A 24,616-nucleotide genomic window follows, 5' to 3' on the forward strand; every position below is an offset into this window, starting at 1 on the left:
GGGGCACAGCGAGCTGGAAAGCATTCCCTCTCAGGGTTGTGGAAGCACTATAGAAGTTTGCCACACAAAGTTGTGGATGCCCTGTCTCTGGATGCGTTCAAGGCCAGGCTAGAGGGAGCTCGGGGCAGGCCGACTCAGCGGGTGGCATCCCTGCCCTCGGCAGTGGGGTTGGAGGTAAACGTTCTTAGTCGTCCCTTCCTACCCCAGCCATTCCGTGATTCCGTGTTTCTATGATGTAAGCACTGGCCCCAGCAGCCCTGGTGCAGCGCATCATAAAGGGGCGGGGGCTTCCCGGGGCCGTGAGGTCACAATGCCCCACTGTGATGCCATCCCTGGGCACAGGCCTTGCTCTGCGCCTGCCCCAAGTGCAACACTTGCTGTAGCGGCTGTGGTGGTGGTGGCAGCATGGCACGAGTGTGGGGGGCCACGGCCCCTGCCCGCCTTGTCGTGCTCCTCCTACTGATGGCGCTGCGTTCCCGCGAGATTTGTGCTGCTCCGCTTCGAGCACAGGCAGCAGGTGAGTGGGCAGAGACGGGGCCAAAACTGGGAAAACGGGGGGCCTGAAGTCACCCTTCCATGGGGCCACCTTCCGGGGTGGACGTTAGGCAGAGGGTGACGGGCAGCACTGCAGGAGCCGGGCAAGAGCCCGCGGCAGCGCTGTTCCCCAGGGCTGGCTCCAGCCGTGCCGGGCTGCGGCTCTGCCGCTTGCTGGTTGGAGCACAGCCTTCATCCTGGGTGATGTCCTGGGGCAGACTCTGTGTGCTGGGAAAAGCGTGAGCATTTCTGCTCCGGCCTCGTGGTATGCCCCATAGACGAATCCCAGTTTCCAACACAGAGCCCCAACCGCAGCCCAGAGGAAGACACAGGTGTGTTTTCCTCCGGTGCTTCGGTGTGACCTTCCTTTGTGTACACCAGAGGCGTCCCAGGAAGACAGGCCCGAGGGGCAGCTGCTTCTTCCCTGCGGTCCGTAAGGGTTGTTGCGCGTGGCGTGGAGAGCGCATTGTGGAAGCTGCCAGGTGGCAGCCAGGAGGTCCTCCCGGCCGCTCTGCAACTGTGCCATCGTGACCTGAGTCTTTCTCCTGCCCCGTCACCTGACCCACCTCCAGTTTCTAAGGGAGAAGAAGATCACAACATCCCCAGCAATGGGAACGTCTCTCATCAGTTCTTGATTCTTGATTCTAGATGCTGACATTGGTGGTGGTGAATCGACCTATTCAGATGTTAGTCTGAATCCAGGTCTTATGCCTTGGGATCAACCCAGAGGTAGGTTCTGAGTGCCTGTTTCCAAGAAGGCAGACAAATTTGTGCCCCAGTAGCATACAGTGTCATTTCAGATCCTCTCAAGGTCTTCCTAACCTGCTTGTACCTTGGAGGTCTTGCACAGATCAGTCATGAGTAGTTTGTTACTGGGAGAGCGGCCACATTTCAGTGGGAAGGTTACCCCTGCCTCTCTCCAGTTGCGAGAACGCAGACCTCCTTCTTTGCGCCACGTCAATCCCTGACCCGCCACCACACCCTGCAGGCCACTGAGGAAAAAGTAGCCCCGACATGCAGAGGAAGCTCTGCTCTGCTCTGCTCGCCCGTGTCTGATCTCACTTGTCCCTGCAGGCCCTCAAGGACAACCGGCAGAGTGGAATCCTGTCCCTGAGCCTGGGCTGGACGCCAGAGGCAAGTCCCCAGTCTTCATTGCCTTGATATTTGCTCAGACTTGGTGGTGATAGCTCAGCAAGCTTTCAGCTCTTCACCGGCCAGCGTGACAATGCTGGGTGAAATGCATGGAGTCCACTGATTCCTGGGTGCTGCATGCTCCCACTGCTGCCTTTGTCTCTCTGACTCCGAGGTCTCCCAGTCAGAAAGCCTCAAGGGGCTGAATTTTGTTCATGAGGTCTCGGAGGGCTCTTTCACGTGGCCTGGAGAAAGTATTTTGAAAGCTGCTGAATGCCAGCCACCAAGGTCCCCTGGCCCCTCTGCAACTTGGGAGCTTTTGTCCTGCGTGTGGCTCGCGTGTCACTGCCTGAGCCCCGTGTAGTCACTGTAGGTTCTAAGGAAGAGAGAGGTGGCCACGTGCAATGGGATCGTTTCTCATCTGCCCTTGACGACAGCTGTGTCCGTAGGCAGTGGCTTGTCGAAGCCTCATCTTAATCTGCTCCATGAGACTCAGGGCAATCCCCCAGCTAAGTCACTGGAAGGAAAGGGTCTGTAGGTGCTCCCCTTCCCTTCCCCATTCCCTTTCCCTGTGCAGTTCCACTTTCAATAGCACGGCGCCACTGCAGGCACCCAGCAACTGTTTTCAAGGTGCTCCTGCGTTGAAGAGAGAGAAGAGGGTTGTAAAGTAGCCCCCTGTCACTCCCATCTGAAGAAGTATGTGGGCAGGTTTGACGGCAGCTGCTCTGTCCTGTGTGTCTTTACAGATGTGGATGGCGGAGAATGGGATCCAGCTTCCCAGCTGGGTTCCAGGCCAGAAGGTCCAGCGGATCTCATGGGTATGTCATGGCTTTTTACTTCCTTTGAGAGCTGCCAGCTCAAAGCTCTAATGTCAGCCAGGCACGTCTGAAGGTATGAGAATCCAGACGTGCCTTTGCGTGCCCTGTCACCGCATGATTCCCCGATAGCACCTGCCCCTCAGTGACGCCATCATGCAGCTGTAATGCGTAGATTGCAGTGTATGGTGGAAAGTTCTCGTGGTTCTTTGGTTGCAGACGTGGCTCCGCAGAGGGCGTTGCCAGATCCTCGACTGGCGTCCCGCTGGCATCCCAGAGGTGGGTAGTCTGCCTTCATTGACTTCACCAGAAAGAGCACTCACATCAGAAATCGGTTTGCCTGAAATTTATCTTAAAACTTTCCATGAAGGTCCTGAGACATGGATTGAGGAGCTGAAGACAGGAAAATATTCCCCTGTCCTCAAGGAAATGAAGGAGGATTTGGAGAAGGCAGTCCCTGGTGCGTATATTTCCATCTGTTCACCAAAAGACTTGGGAAGCTGAGGTTCTACGTGTATTCGTGGAGAAACTGTAGCATGCATAGCAGGAAGGGACGGGCCAGAGCCTTGCTGTGGTGCTGCTCCTGTGTCTGAACCGGCTGCAGCTTTTGCCCGTTCCCTTTGAAAGAGGGCATTTAGCATCACCTTGCAGCTTGTCAAAAACGCACAGCGTGCACTGTGAACAACAAACTCACCTGCAACCTGCCGGTCTCCCAGCAGGCCAGGTTTTGCTGTCCATGCAACAGAACTGGAAGTGTGTAGCATTTTTTTTTTCAGTGAATGACACTTTCAGACTGGTGACGAGGCGCACCGCAAAAAGCCCAGGCTTTGTTTCTAAACTTTCTTGCTGTATCTTCAGAAGTAGTGCCTCCTGAAGATACCATCATCCTGATCAGGAGTACTTCTGCAGAGCCGGCAACCGTGGTGCAGTTGAGTTTAGAGCTGTCCTTGGCACGGGAGATTTAACTTCATGCATTCTGTGCAGGTCCGGAAAGAGGAAAGGGTGCATCTAGAGGAGGGTATTATGCCTGGTGGTCATCCCGTGTCCCAAGGAAACCCGTGATGAAAATAGGGGAGGCAGTGCATGGCAGAACTAAAGGGACTGACCAAGAGACTGTGCAGAAGAAGCCGTTGCAGGAAGGCAGCAGTGACACGCAGCCAGTCTCTGACCGAAATGCTCAGGCAGAACAAGCAGCTGCTTTGCCAGGTAATTTCAGTCCCGTGGTCATCCGGTGTCCCCAGCCAGAATCACTGCGTGCCACCAGGCTCTCCCTGCCTGCTCTTGCGCAGCAGGCCAGCAGCCAAACCTGAGCGTGTTCCTACAGAGCACGTGCTACAAAGGAGCCCAAGGGCCATGAGCCCTGCCTGGTAGGAGCCTGCAGGAGTGTTTCTCCACTGGGCTGGCTCCAGCTGTGCCTTGTGCTGGCTGGAGGCTGACCTTCAGCCTGGGGAATGTCCTGGGGGAGAGCTCCGGACATGAAATGTGGGGAAAGTGTGAGGGTTTCTGCTCTGCAGTGCTGCCCATGGACAAAGCCCAGACCCCAGGGCGGAGCATGGCCCTCAGCCCAGAGGAACAGATGGGCAGTGCCGGTGCAGCCTCTCCCTACCCAACGGGAAGTGGAAGCAATCCTTCTTGTCCTCTGGTGCTTATACACTGGAGACGGAGGTACCCACTGATGAAAAAGGAAATCTCTTGGCTCCATGAAGCGCACTGTGAGATCATCTGCATTGCAGATGACAGTAACCTGCGGCACTGTCTCGGTTCTTCCAGGGGTGGACGTAGGGAAAATCACGAAGGCTGCTGTTGGCAAGGAGCTGCAAAAACGCCACATCCCAGTGGTTGCTGTGGTCTCAGCTGCGCTGCTGTCCGTGCTGACGCTGGCCTGCATTCCTATGCTATGGATGTGGAAAAAATACCTGTGAGTAGACTTTTCCCCAAGACGCTGTATCGCTGCATTTGGCTACAAAGCATTTGTGGTGACAGGATCCTGATGGCCAAATCAGCTGCTGGCAGTACACTGCCAGGATTTATGTTGCAAGGCCTTTCAAGCGTCCCTCGATTCCTATCGGTGAGCAGTGCTTTCTGAAACTCATTCCCACAGGGCGCGCAAGAGAGAACGGGCAGCTGCAGGACAAGCCCCTCCTGACACCGACTTCAAGAGAGATCAGAACGCAGGCAAAGGCCGAGCGGAGCTGGGGGAGGCTGCAAAGGAGGATGCACTTGACCAAGGAAACAACCTCTCCATCCCATTCTCCTGGTCCTACGAAGCAGAATTTGCCGAGCTGTGCAGCAGAATCAGCACAGACCCCTCCCTTCAGCCCGCATTTCCCAGCAGCTCTCCCGCTGACAACATCTCTTCCATTCATACCTGCAGTCCTTAGGACTCCCCTGAGCCATCCAGTGCCCCTGTTACCGGTGCTGAGGGCTCAGGTTCATTTCCATCAAGTTCCATCTTTATGATCAATAAAAACATCCTATTCCAAAGCTGCTGCTGTGACCATTTCCATTGGGTTACAGGGCACGGGGTCGGGGGCCAGCACTTGGGAAAGGATTCCCTCTCAGGGCTGTGGAGGCACTATAGAAGTTTGCCACACAAAGTTGTGGATGCCCTGTCCCTGGACGCGTTCAAGGCCAGGCTAGAGGGAGCTCTGGGCAGGCCGACTCAGCAGGTGGCATCCCTGCCCTCGGCAGTGGGGTTGGAGGTAAACGTTCTTAGTCGTCCCTTCCTACCCCAGCCATTCCATGACTCCGTGTTTCTATGATGTAAGCACCGGCCCCAGCAGCCCTGGTGCAGCGCATCACAAGAGGGGCGGGAGCCTCCACCCGGCTTCCCGGGGCCGTGAGGTCACAACGCCCCGCTCTGATGCCATCCCTGCACACAGGCATTGCTCTGAGTGCTGAGAGACTGCCTGAGAGAGCGCACTTTGGGTTTGGCTCCTCACAGCTGAGGAGATGCAGGGCTGCGGCCTGCGGCACCTGCAGCAGCCGCCTGCTGTGCCTTCCCCGTGCTCACAGGAAGGCCGGAGCAGGGAAGGACTCTGCGCCTGGGGCAGGACAACGCTGGGTACATGTAGGACTGGGGGAGAGGGGCTGCAGAAGAGCTCTGTGGAGAGGCACCTGGGGCTTCTGGTTGGTGACGTGTTGAATGTGGGTCAACCGCATGCCCTGGTAAAGCAGTCGGTAATGCAGGCTGACCGTACCCTGCTGGGCAAAAGGCACGGCACTGCTAGCTGATGAAGAGAAGGATTATCTTGCTCTGCCCTGTGCTGGGCGGCCTCAGCTCAACTGCCGTGTGCAGTTTTGGGTGCCACAATACAGGAAAGACTGAAAACTTGAGGGAGTGCCCAGAGGAGGGCATCAAAGATGCTGGCAGTCTAGTGGGCAGTACGTGTGAGGTCACTTGGTTTGTTCTGCTTAGAGAACAGGATCTGTGCAGAGAGGGACCTGGGGGTTCTGGTGGGCAGCAGGCTGGCCGTGAGCCAGCAGCGAGCCCTTGGGCCAAGAAGGCCAATGGTATCCTGGGGCGCATTAAAAAGAGCGAGCCCAGCAGGCCAAGGGAGGTGATGCTCTCACTCTGCTCTGCTCACGGTATTCACATTTAGAATACCGTGTCCAGTTCTGGGCTCTCCAGTTCAAAAGAGACACGGATCTCCTAGAAGGAGTCTGGCAGAGGGCCACAAAGATGACAAAGGACCTGGAGCACATCCCTGATGAGGAAAGGCTGAGTAAGCTGGGTCTGTGCAGCCTGGGGAAAAGAAGACTGAGGGGAGATCTGATCTGTGTTAATTAACACCTAAAGGGAGGTGGGAGGCAAATGATGAGGCCAGGCTCTTCTCGGTGGTGTGTTGCAATAGGACAAGGAGCGCTGGCCCAAAACTTGGACGCAGGAAGTTCCATACAGGCGTGTGCAAGAACTTTTTACGTAAGGGTGACGGAGAACTGGATCAGGTTGCCCGAGAGGTTGTGCAGCCTCCTTCTATGGAGACATTCTGGACAGGTAGGCCTGTAGGCCTGGGTGCCTACCTGTGCGACCTATTGTAGGGAACCTGCTTTAGCAGGGGGGTTGGACTCACTGATCTCTTGAGGTCCCTTCCAACCCCTGCGATTCTGTGATGCTGTGACATCAAGAGCTATTGTCTGGGTGGTCTACAGCTTCCTCACAAAGGGAAGGAGGGAAGAAGACACTGATCGCTTCTCTCTGGAGAGACTGTGCTGGAGGTGGCAGCAGTGTGATTCCTTCAGTGCAAGGTGGCAGGAGTGCAGCTGCTGCCGCAGTTTCCAGAGAGCCAGGCGGGACCCTGCAGGCAATGGCCGTCAGAGCCTCTTGCCACCAAGCGTCCGGCTGCCAGCAGTGGGTGAGCTCACTTGGACGTTGCGGCCGGGAGGTGCTAACCGGCGAGTCTTACATTTCCACTACTGAATTTGGTATGGAAGCACACTAACAATGGGAAATACGCCTGGTGTAGGAAAGGGGATGTCCTTAGCCGAGGTATGGAAAACTGAAAGAGAACAGGTGAAGCTGCAGATGTGCCGATAAGAGTGTAAGCACGTGACGCTGGATTTGGCAGGTTTGCGGGAGGGTCTAGCTCCCCGTGTTCATATTTCAGCCATCAGCCTTTGTACCAGAGAGGCTTTATGCGCTTGGCTTGCTGAATTGCAGCACGTTTCACGTGCGTGGGTAACCTGTGCCAAAGCGCCCTGGATCCCGACCCCGTTTTCTATATCACATCTTGTCCTCGGTGGCCTGCGGTGTCAGGGGCACAGCGAGCTGGAAAGCATTCCCTCTCAGGGTTGTGGAAGCACTATAGAAGTTTGCCACACAAAGTTGTGGATGCCCTGTCTCTGGATGCGTTCAAGGCCAGGCTAGAGGGAGCTCTGGGCAGGCCGACTCAGCGGGTGGCATCCCTGCCCTCGGCAGTGGGGTTGGAGGTAAACGTTCTTAGTCGTCCCTTCCTACCCCAGCCATTCCGTGATTCCGTGTTTCTATGATGTAAGCACTGGCCCCAGCAGCCCTGGTGCAGCGCATCATAAAGGGGCGGGGGCTTCCCGGGGCCGTGAGGTCACAATGCCCCACTGTGATGCCATCCCTGGGCACAGGCCTTGCTCTGCGCCTGCCCCAAGTGCAACACTTGCTGTAGCGGCTGTGGTGGTGGTGGCAGCATGGCACGAGTGTGGGGGGCCACGGCCCCTGCCCGCCTTGTCGTGCTCCTCCTACTGATGGCGCTGCGTTCCCGCGAGATTTGTGCTGCTCCGCTTCGAGCACAGGCAGCAGGTGAGTGGGCAGAGACGGGGCCAAAACTGGGAAAACGGGGGGCCTGAAGTCACCCTTCCATGGGGCCACCTTCCGGGGTGGACGTTAGGCAGAGGGTGACGGGCAGCACTGCAGGAGCCGGGCAAGAGCCCGCGGCAGCGCTGTTCCCCAGGGCTGGCTCCAGCCGTGCCGGGCTGCAGCTCTGCCGCTTGCTGGCTGGAGCACAGCCTTCATCCTGGGTGATGTCCTGGGGCAGACTCTGTGTGCTGGGAAAAGCGTGAGCATTTCTGCTCCGGCCTCGTGGTACGCCCCATAGACGAATCCCAGTTTCCAACACAGAGCCCCAACCGCAGCCCAGAGGAAGACACAGGTGTGTTTTCCTCCGGTGCTTCGGTGTGACCTTCCTTTGTGTACACCAGAGGCGTCCCAGGAAGACAGGCCCGAGGGGCAGCTGCTTCTTCCCTGCGGTCCGTAAGGGTTGTTGCACGTGGCGTGGAGAGCGCATTGTGGAAGCTGCCAGGTGGCAGCCAGGAGGTCCTCCCGGCCGCTCTGCAACTGTGCCATCGTGACCTGAGTCTTTCTCCTGCCCCGTCACCTGACCCACCTCCAGTTTCTAAGGGAGAAGAAGATCACAACATCCCCAGCAATGGGAACGTCTCTCATCAGTTCTTGATTCTTGATTCTAGATGCTGACATTGGTGGTGGTGAATCGACCTATTCAGATGTTAGTCTGAATCCAGGTCTTATGCCTTGGGATCAACCCAGAGGTAGGTTCTGAGTGCCTGTTTCCAAGAAGGCAGACAAATTTGTGCCCCAGTAGCATACAGTGTCATTTCAGATCCTCTCAAGGTCTTCCTAACCTGCTTGTACCTTGGAGGTCTTGCACAGATCAGTCATGAGTAGTTTGTTACTGGGAGAGCGGCCACATTTCAGTGGGAAGGTTACCCCTGCCTCTCTCCAGTTGCGAGAACGCAGACCTCCTTCTTTGCGCCACGTCAATCCCTGACCCGCCACCACACCCTGCAGGCCACTGAGGAAAAAGTAGCCCTGACATGCAGAGGAAGCTCTGCTCTGCTCTGCTCGCCCGTGTCTGATCTCACTTGTCCCTGCAGGCCCTCAAGGACAACCGGCAGAGTGGAATCCTGTCCCTGAGCCTGGGCTGGACGCCAGAGGCAAGTCCCCAGTCTTCATTGCCTTGATATTTGCTCCGACTTGGTGGTGATAGCTCAGCAAGCTTTCAGCTCTTCACCGGCCAGCGTGACAATGCTGGGTGAAATGCATGGAGTCCACTGATTCCTGGGTGCTGCATGCTCCCACTGCTGCCTTTGTCTCTCTGACTCCGAGGTCTCCCAGTCAGAAAGCCTCAAGGGGCTGAATTTTGTTCATGAGGTCTCGGAGGGCTCTTTCACGTGGCCTGGAGAAAGTATTTTGAAAGCTGCTGAATGCCAGCCACCAAGGTCCCCTGGCCCCTCTGCAACTTGGGAGCTTTTGTCCTGCGTGTGGCTCGCGTGTCACTGCCTGAGCCCCGTGTAGTCACTGTAGGTTCTAAGGAAGAGAGAGGTGGCCACGTGCAATGGGATCGTTTCTCATCTGCCCTTGACGACAGCTGTGTCCGTAGGCAGTGGCTTGTCGAAGCCTCATCTTAATCTGCTCCATGAGACTCAGGGCAATCCCCCAGCTAAGTCACTGGAAGGAAAGGGTCTGTAGGTGCTCCCCTTCCCTTCCCCATTCCCTTTCCCTGTGCAGTTCCACTTTCAATAGCACGGCGCCACTGCAGGCACCCAGCAACTGTTTTCAAGGTGCTCCTGCGTTGAAGAGAGAGAAGAGGGTTGTAAAGTAGCCCCCTGTCACTCCCATCTGAAGAAGTATGTGGGCAGGTTTGACGGCAGCTGCTCTGTCCTGTGTGTCTTTACAGATGTGGATGGCGGAGAATGGGATCCAGCTTCCCAGCTGGGTTCCAGGCCAGAAGGTCCGGCGGATCTCATGGGTATGTCATGGCTTTTTACTTCCTTTGAGAGCTGCCAGCTCAAAGCTCTAATGTCAGCCAGGCACGTCTGAAGGTATGAGAATCCAGACGTGCCTTTGCGTGCCCTGTCACCGCATGATTCCCCGATAGCACCTGCCCCTCAGTGACGCCATCATGCAGCTGTAATGCGTAGATTGCAGTGTATGGTGGAAAGTTCTCGTGGTTCTTTGGTTGCAGACGTGGCTCCGCAGAGGGCGTTGCCAGATCCTCGACTGGCGTCCCGCTGGCATCCCAGAGGTGGGTAGTCTGCCTTCATTGACTTCACCAGAAAGAGCACTCACATCAGAAATCGGTTTGCCTGAAATTTATCTTAAAACTTTCCATGAAGGTCCTGAGACATGGATTGAGGAGCTGAAGACAGGAAAATATTCCCCTGTCCTCAAGGAAATGAAGGAGGATTTGGAGAAGGCAGTCCCTGGTGCGTATATTTCCATCTGTTCACCAAAAGACTTGGGAAGCTGAGGTTCTACGTGTATTCGTGGAGAAACTGTAGCATGCATAGCAGGAAGGGACGGGCCAGAGCCTTGCTGTGGTGCTGCTCCTGTGTCTGAACCGGCTGCAGCTTTTGCCCGTTCCCTTTGAAAGAGGGCATTTAGCATCACCTTGCAGCTTGTCAAAAACGCACAGCGTGCACTGTGAACAACAAACTCACCTGCAACCTGCCGGTCTCCCAGCAGGCCAGGTTTTGCTGTCCATGCAACAGAACTGGAAGTGTGTAGCATTTTTTTTTTCAGTGAATGACACTTTCAGACTGGTGACGAGGCGCACCGCAAAAAGCCCAGGCTTTGTTTCTAAACTTTCTTGCTGTATCTTCAGAAGTAGTGCCTCCTGAAGATACCATCATCCTGATCAGGAGTACTTCTGCAGAGCCGGCAACCGTGGTGCAGTTGAGTTTAGAGCTGTCCTTGGCACGGGAGATTTAACTTCATGCATTCTGTGCAGGTCCGGAAAGAGGAAAGGGTGCATCTAGAGGAGGGTATTATGCCTGGTGGTCATCCCGTGTCCCAAGGAAACCCGTGATGAAAATAGGGGAGGCAGTGCATGGCAGAACTAAAGGGACTGACCAAGAGACTGTGCAGAAGAAGCCGTTGCAGGAAGGCAGCAGTGACACGCAGCCAGTCTCTGACCGAAATGCTCAGGCAGAACAAGCAGCTGCTTTGCCAGGTAATTTCAGTCCCGTGGTCATCCGGTGTCCCCAGCCAGAATCACTGCGTGCCACCAGGCTCTCCCTGCCTGCTCTTGCGCAGCAGGCCAGCAGCCAAACCTGAGCGTGTTCCTACAGAGCACGTGCTACAAAGGAGCCCAAGGGCCATGAGCCCTGCCTGGTAGGAGCCTGCAGGAGTGTTTCTCCACTGGGCTGGCTCCAGCTGTGCCTTGTGCTGGCTGGAGGCTGACCTTCAGCCTGGGGAATGTCCTGGGGGAGAGCTCCGGACATGAAATGTGGGGAAAGTGTGAGGGTTTCTGCTCTGCAGTGCTGCCCATGGACAAAGCCCAGACCCCAGGGCGGAGCATGGCCCTCAGCCCAGAGGAACAGATGGGCAGTGCCGGTGCAGCCTCTCCCTACCCAACGGGAAGTGGAAGCAATCCTTCTTGTCCTCTGGTGCTTATACACTGGAGACGGAGGTACCCACTGATGAAAAAGGAAACCTCTTGGCTCCGTGAAGCGCACTGTGAGATCATCTGCATTGCAGATGACAGTAACCTGCGGCACTGTCTCGGTTCTTCCAGGGGTGGACGTAGGGAAAATCACGAAGGCTGCTGTTGGCAAGGAGCTGCAAAAACGCCACATCCCAGTGGTTGCTGTGGTCTCAGCTGCGCTGCTGTCCGTGCTGACGCTGGCCTGCATTCCTATGCTATGGATGTGGAAAAAATACCTGTGAGTAGACTTTTCCCCAAGACGCTGTATCGCTGCATTTGGCTACAAAGCATTTGTGGTGACAGGATCCTGATGGCCAAATCAGCTGCTGGCAGTACACTGCCAGGATTTATGTTGCAAGGCCTTTCAAGCGTCCCTCGATTCCTCTCGGTGAGCAGTGCTTTCTGAAACTCATTCCCACAGGGCGCGCAAGAGAGAACGGGCAGCTGCAGGACAAGCCCCTCCTGACACCGACTTCAAGAGAGATCAGAACGCAGGCAAAGGCCGAGCGGAGCTGGGGGAGGCTGCAAAGGAGGATGCACTTGACCAAGGAAACAACCTCTCCATCCCATTCTCCTGGTCCTACGAAGCAGAATTTGCCGAGCTGTGCAGCAGAATCAGCACAGACCCCTCCATTCAGCCCGCATTTCCCAGCAGCTCTCCCGCTGACAACATCTCTTCCATTCATACCTGCAGTCCTTAGGACTCCCCTGAGCCATCCAGTGCCCCTGTTACCGGTGCTGAGGGCTCAGGTTCATTTCCATCAAGTTCCATCTTTATGATCAATAAAAACATCCTATTCCAAAGCTGCTGCTGTGACCATTTCCATTGGGTTACAGGGCACGGGTTCGGGGGCCAGCACTTGGGAAAGGATTCCCTCTCAGGGCTGTGGAGGCACTATAGAAGTTTGCCACACAAAGTTGTGGATGCCCTGTCCCTGGACGCGTTCAAGGCCAGGCTAGAGGGAGCTCTGGGCAGGCCGACTCAGCAGGTGGCATCCCTGCCCTCGGCAGTGGGGTTGGAGGTAAACGTTCTTAGTCGTCCCTTCCTACCCCAGCCATTCCATGACTCCGTGTTTCTATGATGTAAGCACCGGCCCCAGCAGCCCTGGTGCAGCGCATCACAAGAGGGGCGGGAGCCTCCACCCGGCTTCCCGGGGCCGTGAGGTCACAACGCCCCGCTCTGATGCCATCCCTGCACACAGGCATTGCTCTGAGTGCTGAGAGACTGCCTGAGAGAGCGCACTTTGGGTTTGGCTCCTCACAGCTGAGGAGATGCAGGGCTGCGGCCTGCGGCACCTGCAGCAGCCGCCTGCTGTGCCTTCCCCGTGCTCACAGGAAGGCCGGAGCAGGGAAGGACTCTGCGCCTGGGGCAGGACAACGCTGGGTACATGTAGGACTGGGGGAGAGGGGCTGCAGAAGAGCTCTGTGGAGAGGCACCTGGGGCTTCTGGTTGGTGACGTGTTGAATGTGGGTCAACCGCATGCCCTGGTAAAGCAGTCGGTAATGCAGGCTGACCGTACCCTGCTGGGCAAAAGGCACGGCACTGCTAGCTGATGAAGAGAAGGATTATCTTGCTCTGCCCTGTGCTGGGCGGCCTCAGCTCAACTGCCGTGTGCAGTTTTGGGTGCCACAATACAGGAAAGACTGAAAACTTGAGGGAGTGCCCAGAGGAGGGCATCAAAGATGCTGGCAGTCTAGTGGGCAGTACGTGTGAGGTCACTTGGTTTGTTCTGCTTAGAGAACAGGATCTGTGCAGAGAGGGACCTGGGGGTTCTGGTGGGCAGCAGGCTGGCCGTGAGCCAGCAGCGAGCCCTTGGGCCAAGAAGGCCAATGGTATCCTGGGGCGCATTAAAAAGAGCGAGCCCAGCAGGCCAAGGGAGGTGATGCTCTCACTCTGCTCTGCTCACGGTATTCACATTTAGAATACCGTGTCCAGTTCTGGGCTCTCCAGTTCAAAAGAGACACGGATCTCCTAGAAGGAGTCTGGCAGAGGGCCACAAAGATGACAAAGGACCTGGAGCACATCCCTGATGAGGAAAGGCTGAGTAAGCTGGGTCTGTGCAGCCTGGGGAAAAGAAGACTGAGGGGAGATCTGATCTGTGTTAATTAACACCTAAAGGGAGGTGGGAGGCAAATGATGAGGCCAGGCTCTTCTCGGTGGTGTGTTGCAATAGGACAAGGAGCGCTGGCCCAAAACTTGGACGCAGGAAGTTCCATACAGGCGTGTGCAAGAACTTTTTACGTAAGGGTGACGGAGAACTGGATCAGGTTGCCCGAGAGGTTGTGCAGCCTCCTTCTATGGAGACATTCTGGACAGGTAGGCCTGTAGGCCTGGGTGCCTACCTGTGCGACCTATTGTAGGGAACCTGCTTTAGCAGGGGGGTTGGACTCACTGATCTCTTGAGGTCCCTTCCAACCCCTGCGATTCTGTGATGCTGTGACATCAAGAGCTATTGTCTGGGTGGTCTACAGCTTCCTCACAAAGGGAAGGAGGGAAGAAGACACTGATCGCTTCTCTCTGGAGAGTCTATGCTGGAGGTGGCAGCAGCGTGATTCCTTCAGTGCAAGGTGGCAGGAGTGCAGCTGCTGCTGCAGTTTCCAGAGAGCCAGGCGGGACCCTGCAGGCAATGGCCGTCAGAGCCTCTCGCCACCAAGCGTCCGGCTGCCAGCAGTGGGTGAGCTCACTTGGACGTTGCGGCCGGGAGGTGCTAACCGGCGAGTCTTACATTTCCACTACTGAATTTGGTATGGAAGCACACTAACAATGGGAAATACGCCTGGTGTAGGAAAGGGGATGTCCTTAGCCGAGGTATGGAAAACTGAAAGAGAACAGGTGGAGCTGTAGATGTGCCGATAAGAGTGTAAGCACGTGACGCTGGATTTGGCAGGTTTGCGGGAGGGTCTAGCTCCCCGTGTTCATATTTCAGCCATCAGCCTTTGTACCAGAGAGGCTTTATGCGCTTGGCTTGCTGAATTGCAGCACGTTTCACGTGCGTGGGTAACCTGTGCCAAAGCGCCCTGGATCCCGACCCCGTTTTCTATATCACATCTTGTCCTCGGTGGCCTGCGGTGTCAGGGGCACAGCGAGCTGGAAAGCATTCCCTCTCAGGGTTGTGGAAGCACTATAGAAGTTTGCCACACAAAGTTGTGGATGCCCTGTCTCTGGATGCGTTCAAGGCCAGGCTAGAGGGAGCTCGGGGCAGGCCGACTCAGCGGGTGGCATCCCTGCCCTCGGCAGTGGGGTTGGAGGTAAACGTTCTTAGTCGTCCCTTCCTACCCCAGCCATTCCGTGATTCCGTGTTTCTATGATGTAAGCACTGGCCCCAGCAGCCCTGGTGCAGCGCATCATAAAGGGGCGGGGGCTTCCCGGGGCCGTGAGGTCACAATGCCCCACTGTGATGCCATCCCTGGGCACAGGCCTTGCTCTGCGCCTGCCCCAAGTGCAACACTTGCTGTAGCGGCTGTGGTGGTGGTGGCAGCATGGCACGAGTGTGGGGGGCCACGGCCCCTGCCCGCCTTGTCGTGCTCCTCCTACTGATGGCGCTGCGTTCCCGCGAGATTTGTGCTGCTCCGCTTCGAGCACAGGCAGCAGGTGAGTGGGCAGAGACGGGGCCAAAACTGGGAAAACGGGGGGCCTGAAGTCACCCTTCCATGGGGCCACCTTCCGGGGTGGACGTTAGGCAGAGGGTGACGGGCAGCACTGCAGGAGCCGGGCAAGAGCCCGCGGCAGCGCTGTTCCCCAGGGCTGGCTCCAGCCGTGCCGGGCTGCGGCTCTGCCGCTTGCTGGCTGGAGCACAGCCTTCATCCTGGGTGATGTCCTGGGGCAGACTCTGTGTGCTGGGAAAAGCGTGAGCATTTCTGCTCCGGCCTCGTGGTACGCCCCATAGACGAATCCCAGTTTCCAACACAGAGCCCCAACCGCAGCCCAGAGGAAGACACAGGTGTGTTTTCCTCCGGTGCTTCGGTGTGACCTTCCTTTGTGTACACCAGAGGCGTCCCAGGAAGACAGGCCCGAGGGGCAGCTGCTTCTTCCCTGCGGTCCGTAAGGGTTGTTGCGCGTGGCGTGGAGAGCGCATTGTGGAAGCTGCCAGGTGGCAGCCAGGAGGTCCTCCCGGCCGCTCTGCAACTGTGCCATCGTGACCTGAGTCTTTCTCCTGCCCCGTCACCTGACCCACCTCCAGTTTCTAAGGGAGAAGAAGATCACAACATCCCCAGCAATGGGAACGTCTCTCATCAGTTCTTGATTCTTGATTCTAGATGCTGACATTGGTGGTGGTGAATCGACCTATTCAGATGTTAGTCTGAATCCAGGTCTTATGCCTTGGGATCAACCCAGAGGTAGGTTCTGAGTGCCTGTTTCCAAGAAGGCAGACAAATTTGTGCCCCAGTAGCATACAGTGTCATTTCAGATCCTCTCAAGGTCTTCCTAACCTGCTTGTACCTTGGAGGTCTTGCACAGATCAGTCATGAGTAGTTTGTTACTGGGAGAGCGGCCACATTTCAGTGGGAAGGTTACCCCTGCCTCTCTCCAGTTGCGAGAACGCAGACCTCCTTCTTTGCGCCACGTCAATCCCTGACCCGCCACCACACCCTGCAGGCCACTGAGGAAAAAGTAGCCCTGACATGCAGAGGAAGCTCTGCTCTGCTCTGCTCGCCCGTGTCTGATCTCACTTGTCCCTGCAGGCCCTCAAGGACAACCGGCAGAGTGGAATCCTGTCCCTGAGCCTGGGCTGGACGCCAGAGGCAAGTCCCCAGTCTTCATTGCCTTGATATTTGCTCCGACTTGGTGGTGATAGCTCAGCAAGCTTTCAGCTCTTCACCGGCCAGCGTGACAATGCTGGGTGAAATGCATGGAGTCCACTGATTCCTGGGTGCTGCATGCTCCCACTGCTGCCTTTGTCTCTCTGACTCCGAGGTCTCCCAGTCAGAAAGCCTCAAGGGGCTGAATTTTGTTCATGAGGTCTCGGAGGGCTCTTTCACGTGGCCTGGAGAAAGTATTTTGAAAGCTGCTGAATGCCAGCCACCAAGGTCCCCTGGCCCCTCTGCAACTTGGGAGCTTTTGTCCTGCGTGTGGCTCGCGTGTCACTGCCTGAGCCCCGTGTAGTCACTGTAGGTTCTAAGGAAGAGAGAGGTGGCCACGTGCAATGGGATCGTTTCTCATCTGCCCTTGACGACAGCTGTGTCCGTAGGCAGTGGCTTGTCGAAGCCTCATCTTAATCTGCTCCATGAGACTCAGGGCAATCCCCCAGCTAAGTCACTGGAAGGAAAGGGTCTGTAGGTGCTCCCCTTCCCTTCCCCATTCCCTTTCCCTGTGCAGTTCCACTTTCAATAGCACGGCGCCACTGCAGGCACCCAGCAACTGTTTTCAAGGTGCTCCTGCGTTGAAGAGAGAGAAGAGGGTTGTAAAGTAGCCCCCTGTCACTCCCATCTGAAGAAGTATGTGGGCAGGTTTGACGGCAGCTGCTCTGTCCTGTGTGTCTTTACAGATGTGGATGGCGGAGAATGGGATCCAGCTTCCCAGCTGGGTTCCAGGCCAGAAGGTCCGGCGGATCTCATGGGTATGTCATGGCTTTTTACTTCCTTTGAGAGCTGCCAGCTCAAAGCTCTAATGTCAGCCAGGCACGTCTGAAGGTATGAGAATCCAGACGTGCCTTTGCGTGCCCTGTCACCGCATGATTCCCCGATAGCACCTGCCCCTCAGTGACGCCATCATGCAGCTGTAATGCGTAGATTGCAGTGTATGGTGGAAAGTTCTCGTGGTTCTTTGGTTGCAGACGTGGCTCCGCAGAGGGCGTTGCCAGATCCTCGACTGGCGTCCCGCTGGCATCCCAGAGGTGGGTAGTCTGCCTTCATTGACTTCACCAGAAAGAGCACTCACATCAGAAATCGGTTTGCCTGAAATTTATCTTAAAACTTTCCATGAAGGTCCTGAGACATGGATTGAGGAGCTGAAGACAGGAAAATATTCCCCTGTCCTCAAGGAAATGAAGGAGGATTTGGAGAAGGCAGTCCCTGGTGCGTATATTTCCATCTGTTCACCAAAAGACTTGGGAAGCTGAGGTTCTACGTGTATTCGTGGAGAAACTGTAGCATGCATAGCAGGAAGGGACGGGCCAGAGCCTTGCTGTGGTGCTGCTCCTGTGTCTGAACCGGCTGCAGCTTTTGCCCGTTCCCTTTGAAAGAGGGCATTTAGCATCACCTTGCAGCTTGTCAAAAACGCACAGCGTGCACTGTGAACAACAAACTCACCTGCAACCTGCCGGTCTCCCAGCAGGCCAGGTTTTGCTGTCCATGCAACAGAACTGGAAGTGTGTAGCATTTTTTTTTTCAGTGAATGACACTTTCAGACTGGTGACGAGGCGCACCGCAAAAAGCCCAGGCTTTGTTTCTAAACTTTCTTGCTGTATCTTCAGAAGTAGTGCCTCCTGAAGATACCATCATCCTGATCAGGAGCACTTCTGCAGAGCCGGCAACCGTGGTGCAGTTGAGTTTAGAGCTGTCCTTGGCACGGGAGATTTAACTTCATGCATTCTGTGCAGGTCCGGAAAGAGGAAAGGGTGCATCTAGAGGAGGGTATTATGCCTGGTGGTCATCCCGTGTCCCAAGGAAACCCGTGATGAAAATAGGGGAGGCAGTGCATGGCAGAACTAAAGGGACTGACCAAGAGACTGTGCAGAAGAAGCCGTTGCAGGAAGGCAGCAGTGACACGCAGCCAGTCTCTGACCGAAATGCTCAGGCAGAACAAGCAGCTGCTTTGCCAGGTAATTTCAGTCCCGTGGTCATCCGGTGTCCCCAGCCAGAATCACTGCGTGCCACCAGGCTCTCCCTGCCTGCTCTTGCGCAGCAGGCCAGCAGCCAAACCTGAGCGTGTTCCTACAGAGCACGTGCTACAAAGGAGCCCAAGGGCCATGAGCCCTGCCTGGTAGGAGCCTGCAGGAGTGTTTCTCCACTGGGCTGGCTCCAGCTGTGCCTTGTGCTGGCTGGAGGCTGACCTTCAGCCTGGGGAATGTCCTGGGGGAGAGCTCCGGACATGAAATGTGGGGAAAGTGTGAGGGTTTCTGCTCTGCAGTGCTGCCCATGGACAAAGCCCAGACCCCAGGGCGGAGCATGGCCCTCAGCCCAGAGGAACAGATGGGCAGTGCCGGTGCAGCCTCTCCCTACCCAACGGGAAGTGGAAGCAATCCTTCTTGTCCTCTGGTGCTTATACACTGGAGACGGAGGTACCCACTGATGAAAAAGGAAATCTCTTGGCTCCATGAAGCGCACTGTGAGATCATCTGCATTGCAGATGACAGTAACCTGCGGCACTGTCTCGGTTCTTCCAGGGGTGGACGTAGGGAAAATCACGAAGGCTGCTGTTGGCAAGGAGCTGCAAAAACGCCACATCCCAGTGGTTGCTGTGGTCTCAGCTGCGCTGCTGTCCGTGCTGACGCTGGCCTGCATTCCTATGCTATGGATGTGGAAAAAATACCTGTGAGTAGACTTTTCCCCAAGACGCTGTATCGCTGCATTTGGCTACAAAGCATTTGTGGTGACAGGATCCTGATGGCCAAATCAGCTGCTGGCAGTACACTGCCAGGATTTATGTTGCAAGGCCTTTCAAGCGTCCCTCGATTCCTCTCGGTGAGCAGTGCTTTCTGAAACTCATTCCCACAGGGCGCGCAAGAGAGAACGGGCAGCTGCAGGACAAGCTCCTCCTGACACCGACTGCGAGAGAGATCAGAACGCAGGCAAAGGCCGAGCGGAGCTGGGGGAGGATGAAGAGGAGGATGTAATCTATGAAAAAAACAACTTCATCCCATTCTCCTGGTCCTTCGAAGCAGAATTTGCCGAGCTGTGCAGCAGAATCAGCACAGACCCCTCCATTCAGCCCGCATGTCCCAGCAGCTCTCCTGCTGACAACATCTCTTCCATTCATACCTGCAGTCCTTAGGACTCCCCTGAGCCATCCAGTGCCCCTGTTACCGGTGCTGAGGGCTCAGGTTCATTTCCATCAAGTTCCATCTTTATGATCAATAAAAACATCCTATTCCAAAGCTGCTGCTGTGACCATTTCCATTGGGTTACAGGGCACGGGGTTGGGGGCCAGCACTTGGGAAAGCATTCCCTCTCAGGGCTGTGGAGGCACTATAGAAGTTTGCCACACAAAGTTGTGGATGCCCTGTCCCTGGACGCGTTCAAGGCCAGGCTAGAGGGAGCTCTGGGCAGGCCGACTCAGCAGGTGGCATCCCTGCCCTCGGCAGTGGGGTTGGAGGTAAACGTTCTTAGTCGTCCCTTCCTACCCCAGCCATTCCATGACTCCGTGTTTCTATGACGTAAGCACCGGCCCCAGCAGCCCTGGTGCAGCGCATCACAAGAGGGGGGGGAGCCCCCACCCGGCTTCCCGGGGCCGTGAGGTCACAACGCCCCGCTCTGATGCCATCCCTGCACACAGGCATTGCTCTGAGTGCTGAGAGACTGCCTGAGAGAGCGCACTTTGGGTTCGGCTCCTCACAGCTGAGGAGATGCAGGGCTGCGGCCTGCGGCACCTGCAGCAGCCGCCTGCTGTGCCTTCCCCGTGCTCACAGGAAGGCCGGAGCCGGGAAGGACTCTGCGCCTGGGGCAGGACAACGCTGGGTACATGTAGGACTGGGGGAGAGGGGCTGCAGAAGAGCTCTGTGGAGAGGCACCTGGGGCTTCTGGTTGGTGACGTGTTGAATGTGGGTCAACCGCATGCCCTGGTAAAGCAGTCGGTAATGCAGGCTGACCGTACCCTGCTGGGCAAAAGGCACGGCACTGCTAGCTGATGAAGAGAAGGATTATCTTGCTCTGCCCTGTGCTGGGCGGCCTCAGCTCAACTGCCGTGTGCAGTTTTGGGTGCCACAATACAGGAAAGACTGAAAACTTGAGGGAGTGCCCAGAGGAGGGCATCAAAGATGCTGGCAGTCTAGTGGGCAGTACGTGTGAGGTCACTTGGTTTGTTCTGCTTAGAGAACAGGATCTGTGCAGAGAGGGACCTGGGGGTTCTGGTGGGCAGCAGGCTGGCCGTGAGCCAGCAGCGAGCCCTTGGGCCAAGAAGGCCAATGGTATCCTGGGGCGCATTAAAAAGAGCGAGCCCAGCAGGCCAAGGGAGGTGATGCTCTCGCTCTGCTCTGCTCACGGTATTCACATTTAGAATACCGTGTCCAGTTCTGGGCTCTCCAGTTCAAAAGAGACACGGATCTCCTAGAAGGAGTCTGGCAGAGGGCCACAAAGATGACAAAGGACCTGGAGCACATCCCTGATGAGGAAAGGCTGAGTAAGCTGGGTCTGTGCAGCCTGGGGAAAAGAAGACTGAGGGGAGATCTGATCTGTGTTAATTAACACCTAAAGGGAGGTGGGAGGCAAATGATGAGGCCAGGCTCTTCTTGGTGGTGTGTTGCAATAGGACAAGGAGCGCTGGCCCAAAACTTGAACACAGGAAGTTCCATACAGGCGTGTGCAAGAACTTTTTACGTAAGGGTGACGGAGAACTGGATCAGGTTGCCCGAGAGGTTGTGCAGCCTCCTTCTATGGAGACATTCTGGACAGGAAGGCCTGTAGGCCTGGGTGCCTACCTGTGCGACCTATTGTAGGGAACCTGCTTTAGCAGGGGGGTTGGACTCACTGATCTCTTGAGGTCCCTTCCAACCCCTGCGATTCTGTGATGCTGTGACATCAAGAGCTATTGTCTGGGTGGTCTACAGCTTCCTCACAAAGGGAAGGAGGGAAGAAGACACTGATCGCTTCTCTCTGGAGAGACTGTGCTGGAGGTGGCAGCAGCGTGATTCCTTCAGTGCAAGGTGGCAGGAGTGCAGCTGCTGCCGCAGTTTCCAGAGAGCCAGGCGGGACCCTGCAGGCAATGGCCGTCAGAGCCTCTCGCCACCAAGCGTCCGGCTGCCAGCAGTGGGTGAGCTCACTTGGACGTTGCGGCCGGGAGGTGCTAACCGGCGAGTCTTACATTTCCACTACTGAATTTGGTATGGAAGCACACTAACAATGGGAAATACGCCTGGTGTAGGAAAGGGGATGTCCTTAGCCGAGGTATGGAAAACTGAAAGAGAACAGGTGGAGCTGTAGATGTGCCGATAAGAGTGTAAGCACGTGACGCTGGATTTGGCAGGTTTGCGGGAGGGTCTAGCTCCCCGTGTTCATATTTCAGCCATCAGCCTTTGTACCAGAGAGGCTTTATGCGCTTGGCTTGCTGAATTGCAGCACGTTTCACGTGCGTGGGTAACCTGTGCCAAAGCGCCCTGGATCCCGACCCCGTTTTCTATATCACATCTTGTCCTCGGTGGCCTGCGGTGTCAGGGGCACAGCGAGCTGGAAAGCATTCCCTCTCAGGGTTGTGGAAGCACTATAGAAGTTTGCCACACAAAGTTGTGGATGCCCTGTCTCTGGATGCGTTCAAGGCCAGGCTAGAGGGAGCTCGGGGCAGGCCGACTCAGCGGGTGGCATCCCTGCCCTCGGCAGTGGGGTTGGAGGTAAACGTTCTTAGTCGTCCCTTCCTACCCCAGCCATTCCGTGATTCCGTGTTTCTATGATGTAAGCACTGGCCCCAGCAGCCCTGGTGCAGCGCATCATAAAGGGGCGGGGGCTTCCCGGGGCCGTGAGGTCACAATGCCCCACTGTGATGCCATCCCTGGGCACAGGCCTTGCTCTGCGCCTGCCCCAAGTGCAACACTTGCTGTAGCGGCTGTGGTGGTGGTGGCAGCATGGCACGAGTGTGGGGGGCCACGGCCCCTGCCCGCCTTGTCGTGCTCCTCCTACTGATGGCGCTGCGTTCCCGCGAGATTTGTGCTGCTCCGCTTCGAGCACAGGCAGCAGGTGAGTGGGCAGAGACGGGGCCAAAACTGGGAAAACGGGGGGCCTGAAGTCACCCTTCCATGGGGCCACCTTCCGGGGTGGACGTTAGGCAGAGGGTGACGGGCAGCACTGCAGGAGCCGGGCAAGAGCCCGCGGCAGCGCTGTTCCCCAGGGCTGGCTCCAGCCGTGCCGGGCTGCGGCTCTGCCGCTTGCTGGCTGGAGCACAGCCTTCATCCTGGGTGATGTCCTGGGGCAGACTCTGTGTGCTGGGAAAAGCGTGAGCATTTCTGCTCCGGCCTCGTGGTACGCCCCATAGACGAATCCCAGTTTCCAACACAGAGCCCCAACCGCAGCCCAGAGGAAGACACAGGTGTGTTTTCCTCCGGTGCTTCGGTGTGACCTTCCTTTGTGTACACCAGAGGCGTCCCAGGAAGACAGGCCCGAGGGGCAGCTGCTTCTTCCCTGCGGTCCGTAAGGGTTGTTGCGCGTGGCGTGGAGAGCGCATTGTGGAAGCTGCCAGGTGGCAGCCAGGAGGTCCTCCCGGCCGCTCTGCAACTGTGCCATCGTGACCTGAGTCTTTCTCCTGCCCCGTCACCTGACCCACCTCCAGTTTCTAAGGGAGAAGAAGATCACAACATCCCCAGCAATGGGAACGTCTCTCATCAGTTCTTGATTCTTGATTCTAGATGCTGACATTGGTGGTGGTGAATCGACCTATTCAGATGTTAGTCTGAATCCAGGTCTTATGCCTTGGGATCAACCCAGAGGTAGGTTCTGAGTGCCTGTTTCCAAGAAGGCAGACAAATTTGTGCCCCAGTAGCATACAGTGTCATTTCAGATCCTCTCAAGGTCTTCCTAACCTGCTTGTACCTTGGAGGTCTTGCACAGATCAGTCATGAGTAGTTTGTTACTGGGAGAGCGGCCACATTTCAGTGGGAAGGTTACCCCTGCCTCTCTCCAGTTGCGAGAACGCAGACCTCCTTCTTTGCGCCACGTCAATCCCTGACCCGCCACCACACCCTGCAGGCCACTGAGGAAAAAGTAGCCCTGACATGCAGAGGAAGCTCTGCTCTGCTCTGCTCGCCCGTGTCTGATCTCACTTGTCCCTGCAGGCCCTCAAGGACAACCGGCAGAGTGGAATCCTGTCCCTGAGCCTGGGCTGGACGCCAGAGGCAAGTCCCCAGTCTTCATTGCCTTGATATTTGCTCCGACTTGGTGGTGATAGCTCAGCAAGCTTTCAGCTCTTCACCGGCCAGCGTGACAATGCTGGGTGAAATGCATGGAGTCCACTGATTCCTGGGTGCTGCATGCTCCCACTGCTGCCTTTGTCTCTCTGACTCCGAGGTCTCCCAGTCAGAAAGCCTCAAGGGGCTGAATTTTGTTCATGAGGTCTCGGAGGGCTCTTTCACGTGGCCTGGAGAAAGTATTTTGAAAGCTGCTGAATGCCAGCCACCAAGGTCCCCTGGCCCCTCTGCAACTTGGGAGCTTTTGTCCTGCGTGTGGCTCGCGTGTCACTGCCTGAGCCCCGTGTAGTCACTGTAGGTTCTAAGGAAGAGAGAGGTGGCCACGTGCAATGGGATCGTTTCTCATCTGCCCTTGACGACAGCTGTGTCCGTAGGCAGTGGCTTGTCGAAGCCTCATCTTAATCTGCTCCATGAGACTCAGGGCAATCCCCCAGCTAAGTCACTGGAAGGAAAGGGTCTGTAGGTGCTCCCCTTCCCTTCCCCATTCCCTTTCCCTGTGCAGTTCCACTTTCAATAGCACGGCGCCACTGCAGGCACCCAGCAACTGTTTTCAAGGTGCTCCTGCGTTGAAGAGAGAGAAGAGGGTTGTAAAGTAGCCCCCTGTCACTCCCATCTGAAGAAGTATGTGGGCAGGTTTGACGGCAGCTGCTCTGTCCTGTGTGTCTTTACAGATGTGGATGGCGGAGAATGGGATCCAGCTTCCCAGCTGGGTTCCAGGCCAGAAGGTCCGGCGGATCTCATGGGTATGTCATGGCTTTTTACTTCCTTTGAGAGCTGCCAGCTCAAAGCTCTAATGTCAGCCAGGCACGTCTGAAGGTATGAGAATCCAGACGTGCCTTTGCGTGCCCTGTCACCGCATGATTCCCCGATAGCACCTGCCCCTCAGTGACGCCATCATGCAGCTGTAATGCGTAGATTGCAGTGTATGGTGGAAAGTTCTCGTGGTTCTTTGGTTGCAGACGTGGCTCCGCAGAGGGCGTTGCCAGATCCTCGACTGGCGTCCCGCTGGCATCCCAGAGGTGGGTAGTCTGCCTTCATTGACTTCACCAGAAAGAGCACTCACATCAGAAATCGGTTTGCCTGAAATTTATCTTAAAACTTTCCATGAAGGTCCTGAGACATGGAATGAGGAGCTGAAGACAGGAAAATATTCCCCTGTCCTCAAGGAAATGAA

The sequence above is a fragment of the Lagopus muta genome, chromosome 15 (assembly GCF_023343835.1).
Source record: "Lagopus muta isolate bLagMut1 chromosome 15, bLagMut1 primary, whole genome shotgun sequence".
Classification (NCBI taxonomy): Eukaryota; Metazoa; Chordata; class Aves; order Galliformes; family Phasianidae; genus Lagopus; species Lagopus muta.